Source organism: Sebastes umbrosus, chromosome 14, assembly GCF_015220745.1.
Source record: "Sebastes umbrosus isolate fSebUmb1 chromosome 14, fSebUmb1.pri, whole genome shotgun sequence".
NCBI lineage: Eukaryota > Metazoa > Chordata > Actinopteri > Perciformes > Sebastidae > Sebastes > Sebastes umbrosus.
Window position 1 is genome coordinate 19,281,245 of NC_051282.1, and position 6,267 is coordinate 19,287,511.

The window sequence follows — 6,267 nt, forward strand, 5'->3', positions numbered from 1 at the left end:
ACTATCACACTCTGCCCCTCAATGTGATAAGATACAATCTAACATAATGGAGATTGTGAACACTGCACATTATTATTCTTTCTCATCCACTACAATGGCACTTTAGCTCATAACGCAAGAGTTCTGCCAAATGTCACGCAAAGATGGATGATTATCGTCAGCGCCGCTGTCATGGGAATATATCTATCTGGTGTAATTTGCAGGCTGGAACAGCAATGAGCACAGATAAGATCAATATTTAATGAAAGTGTAAGTGAGGCTTAAGGGTTGTCACTTATGCCTCTGCTGTTAATGACATGTCACATTATCATACTTATAAGATTGGGTCAATCTTAACTGCAATTACTGGCCTCATTTCTTTTTAATTCATTACAAATGTTGAATCATTTCAGTCGTCCACGTCCGTGCAAACACACCGCAAATGTATTCTCCGACTGCTCGCATATGTATTTTAGTGTCAACTGCCTGCACAAACTTCAAACTGAAATCTATTAATGGGACCGTGGGTCGGTATAATTCAATCAACACACCTAAAATGTGTTTGTAACTTGGAGGAAAAGTGTATTTCATGGCTGAGGAAGCCCCTATGCTTGGTGCCTCACTCTCCCTGGTAATAGTATCCCACAGTGAGCTGGCTGATTGTTTTAGTCCTGGATCAGTGGCCATGGGATAAACCTGAGAGCCCAGCCTGCTTTTCATGTCAAAACCTTCAAGGGAAAGCGGCCACAATCCAAGAGCAATCACACTTGAGACATCAAAGTGCCAGAGAGAAGAGAGGCGAGAGACGATCCACATTTTTCCACGCAAGCCAAGTGCAACTCAAGCGTGGAGGAAGAGGAGATGATCTAAGGCGAGGGTGCCATTGAGAGGAAGACGGAGAGCAGACAGATGTGCATGGGCAGGTAGCGGCACATCGGGGCCCCTCCTGTAGCTGAGAGAGACACCGAGAAGCCTCCGCTGGCCGCATTCCTGCTCGCTGCTCATTCACTGTCCACTTTCACACGGGCTGGAAGACCCTCTGACAACAGACCGTTCTCATTCCCAGGGCGTCAAATACCGTCGCTTGTTGCACACAATGCGTTGACAAACATGTGGCTGCACTTTGAAACAGTATTTCACAATATAAAATTCCCGTAGTCAGTGCCGGAAGAAGTATTCAGATCATGTGTTAACACCGAAATCTGTGACCGCAGAGAGGCAGCAACACTTAAGGTCACCATTTCTGACGGCTGTCGTCAGAAAATGTGACCTCACTATACCTATTTTTACTTTTAGAGTTTTGTGAATATATCCTTAAATTAAAAATATTAAAATACATTTATGTTTTTTTTTAACAATTTAGTTTCATTTGTTTTCTGTCACATATTTGCCTCATTTATTAAACAGGTACAGTGGGGTCACATTTTCTGACGACAGCCATCAGAAATGGTGACCTCAAGTGTTGCTGGCTCTTTGCGGTCATAGATTTTGGTGTAACATCCTGAACTCAAGTACAACCGATACAACAATGTAAAAAAAACCAAAAAAACATTACAAGTAAAAGTTTGACGTAAAAGTGGGGAAAAATACCAAAGTATTATCAGCAAAATATACTCAAAAGTGAAAGTCCTTGTTGTTTTACTTTATTGTAAGAGACATTTATTCATTTGTTTACCTGTTTATTTCATGTAATACTTTTTTGTACACTTGGAGGCAGTCACCTAGAATGGGACTGCATTTCCCCACAGGAAGAGTAATGGCAGCCTGGCGTGTTGCATGCCGGGACGCATACAGTTTTTTGACCTTGGCAATGGCGTCTGTGTAGCATAGCGTGTAGCATGGAGAACTGAAATTGGGTTAAGCTACCTAACTGTTATTGTTTGTGTCACCTGGATGCAGGAAACATTGTATGTAATCGTTAAAAGGAGCAGCTAACCGCAAAGGTAAGCGTCTGGACAGCGCTGGTTTGTGCGTAACCCCGCCGATGCCTATGGCGCGCGTCAGCTAAAAGTTAGCCCACATGGCAGCACCTTAGTGACTATTGGAAACCACTATATTCAAAAACTGACTTCTATGAACTTTCAGACGATCGTCACGCATCATTGGCTGTGCGTAATGGAGGATGGATGTTCTTGAGCGTGATTGGAGCTGCCGCAGAGGACAAAGGACGCGGACTATCCAGTGCGGAGACACCAAGATGTCAGGACCGGGACCAGCACGGACTTTGGATTGAGCGCAGCGGGAAGGACGCCGATCTGCGTTGATTCTTCCTCATGAGGTAAGAGCAGCGCTACTAAACAATAATGGCCATTTGACTTTGTGTGTACATTTTTGGGTGTAAATCCAGCCGCTAATTAAAAAAAGTGAATTGTCTTTGTGGATTGTTATTTGGCAAACGTGAACTATGGTGATTGTAAAAGCTTCAAAATTCACGAGTGGGATATTTACGGACGTATTTTATAAAGAAATTTTGAATAACACAACGTTAAAATCTCTTAAGCTTGTGTAAACCTCATACCTTATTTCAGGCATCTAGCTAAAAACCCATTGACTTCCAGACGAGGGAACTGGAAGTGCTAAAATGCTAACTCATTTCCGGGTTTTAGGACTCATTTCTGCACCACTCTGTTGATTTAGCTTTTTCTTTATTGCTTTTTGTTATTCCTTGAAGGGCCAATCTGTCAATCAACTGGCTTTGGGCGGGCCTTCATGCCCAGGCTGAGTAGTCAAGTTCTGCACGCATGAACTGATGCTTTGAGAAGCCTCAGATCACCTTAAGTGAAATTCTTCAAATTTGGCACAAATGTCCTCTTGGAATCAAAGATGAACTGATTAAATTTTAGTGGTCAAATGTCAAGGTCACTGTGACCTTCACAAAACACGTTTTTGGCCATAACTCAAGAATTCATATACTAATTATGACAATTTCACACAAATGTCTAATAGGGATGAAACGATGAAGTGAAGACACTTTGAGCGTGAGGTCACAGTGACCTTGACCTTTGACCATCAAAATCTAATCAGTTCAAGTTGAAGTTCCCAAATTTGAAGATATTCGCTCAAGGTGTACTCAGGCTTCTCAAAGCATCGGTTCATGTGTGAAGAAATGTACTACTCAGCCTGGGCAGGAAGGCCCGCCCAAAGCCAGCTGACTGCTAATCTGTGGTTATTGATAAAACATTTGCTTTATTGAATGTGTAATAACTGTCTGTGAACATTCAGTCTAACATTCTGATCATCAATTCCAGAGATACATGTGATGAGGCACCGTCCCTTTTGGAGAAGCCTACATTTTCACTATTTTCGGTTTTGGGAAGGATCCAAACATTAACAACCATCCGTTTAAAATAAAAATATATATTAAAGTTATGAAAAAGCATGGATGTGCTTTGTTTTACCTCGGGTAGGGGTATCTCAAAAACTAAGACCTTTTTTGGGGATTTGTTCCTCTACTATAGGCCCTCTCCAAACGATCACAAGCTAAACTCAGGGGGTCGTGAGATAATTAATGGGGAAGGAACAATATTAATTATTTACACTTTTTACTACTCTTTTCTATTTTTGTGAATATTTGATTTGATTTGAAATGTTTGGTTCCCAAACTATCATTTAAATGAACCGATTTGAGAAGTTTCGAGGGGAAATCTTAGTTGTAATTGTTAGAAACTTGGACCCCAACGAGACTCTGTGTTCACAATATGTTGCATTTTATCAGCATTAACTTTTTTATGTAAAATCCTCATCTGAAAAGTAACTACAGATGTCAAATGAAGTAGAAGTATTAGTGGAGTAGAAGTATTAAGTAGCATACAAAAGAAAGTATAAACACCTCAAAACTGTACTAGTAAATGTAAATTCCCCCAGTGCCCATGGTTACCTCAATAAATATGTACTATGAAGATATTTTATTACCATGAAGCAAAATGTTCAGCATGGACAAATGCGCGGTTAGCTCTTAGCAGCTGCATTTCAGGGCATCCAGCCTGGTATGATGAATAAAGGCAGAGGTTGTTAACTTGTCAGTGGTCCGTCAGACTATTCAGCAACAGGCCGCCCCCCCCCCCTCTCTCCCTCGTTAGCTGTCATTCATCTCTGTTCCGCCTCACTGCTGCCCAGCCAATAGGATGCTGGCGCCTGACCAAGAGCCCAGGCTGCCAAGACTTGTGTTGTAAGTTGATAGATAACCATAAACAGAGCTTTCGGCTAGTTATAGGACACCATACAGGTGCAATTAACGCATCAGACGGAAGCAGCAGTGAGAGATCAGTAGGTATGAGGCATGATGGGTAGGACATGATTGGGTTTACATATGAACAAGTTAATTATGGGAATGGATGTGTGAATGCATATTCATTAAAGGGGATTAGGAGGCAGCATGAGGGTTTAGAAGACAAAGGCACGTATATAATGTAATTGTAGGTAAAAAAAAAAAAAAAATTATGGAGCCGTCAATATTCCCAGAAAAAATCTGAATTTCCGAGATTAGTCAGAAATTTGCAAGAAAAAACACCATCCAACTCTTTAAGACATAATTCACCATATTCTGTGGTTCAACAGAAGGGCTGCGGACGAAAAGTCCTTTTTGCTTAGGAAGGTTCTTAACGGCGTGAAATGACCCGGAAGTATCTCAGTAGCAGCCATGATAAGAGCTGTTCAAATTCCCCAAATGCTGAGGAAAGGTGCTTCAATGCTTCCTTTATTATCTCCTTTAGCATAGGATACACTGGACCATCCTTTACCAAAGGAAAGGAGAGAATAACATCCCACAATTCCTTGCGGCCGCAGCATTTAAAGCGACGCAACATTCAAAGCGACGCACCATTCGGCCATTCATTATAACATACAATATGCTTATCTTGCATATTATTTTCATACACTCATATACTAATTTGAATTCATGTTAAATATGATTGGACAGTGACAACTATTTTGTTTGACTTTATTTTGAATAAGTAACAAATACCTCAGTAAAAAACAAAACAAGAATAACGAATAAAACGAACAGTAAACATATAGCCTGTCAATACTGTCAATTAACAAATAATCAACATAAATAAAGATTACATGTCCGAAAAGAAGTTGGAAGAAGTAAATGGTCCTACACCTTCTCCATAACTCGAACAATTAACTAAATATTTATCATATATTCCTTTGTTTATTTCAAACATTTATTTATTTATTGTGCTGAAATAAAAGACAGATGCCTTCATGTATTCAAAGGTAGCAGTTGTTTGTCTCTACTTTCCTGTAACTTCTATAGGCCTAATATTAGTACTTATGTTTATAAAAGAACACATTAGGAACATGAAATAAAACGTGTATATGTTTCTTTCAGCATCTTCGCCTCGCTCAGTTTTCCAATTTTTTTTCTCGTAAATGTAGGACTTTCTTCTCGCTAATTTGAGTTTTTTTCTCGTAAATTTGCCACTTTAATCTCATATATTTTTCTTTTTTGTTCTCAGAATCTAACGCCCCTCCCCTGGCTCCGTAATCAATTTTTTTTGTGCCTACAATGGCCTTAGCTCTATACATGACTGTTGTCACAACTCAGCCTTTTAATATATGTTGTTGCATAAATAGATTAAAGAAACATGGTTTTCAGTATGTCCTTGTTTTTATACAATAAAAGTAGGCTGTTTTTGATCATAATCTATAGCACTTTGACCTCTAGCTTTGGTTACTGTGTTACATTTTAAAAGAAAAGCTGCGTTAATGTAGTCTGAGTCAAGCTGCTTTCAGCCAGCCCAGGTATCCCATTGAATGCCTGTTATTTCTGAATGACAGATTCCACTGACCCACCAGTGTGGGCATGTCTCACCCTTCCTTAACCATGCCGTAGCTTCATCTTCATGTCCTCCTGTGTAACAAAACACCAGCAGCAGTCTGTGCTGTAAAATGGCCTACCCACATCCCGTCTTCAAAGCCCCCTTTGGTCTGTGTGATTGAACAATTACCGCCATGGTTAATTTACTATCAATAGGGACGTCCACTTTCCTGGTTTACCGGCATGCCTTCACGTTGTTTAACTTATCTCTTTGACTCCATCAAGAGGTTTTCAGATGAAGTCAGTGGCACTGGGCAAAACAACTCGCACTTTCATGGCAAAATGGTTTCCATCACGCCGTTAATTTGTCTGCTACACGCCAATGAAGAGCAAGCGGTACCTTTTGACAGCTGTTTCCATTTTTATCAGGATTCGAGAATTATTGGAATGAAATGAAAAGGCCACAAAACTTGCGCCATTATTTTTTCCCTTCCATCTTGTTTGAGGTGCTAAAATATTATTCT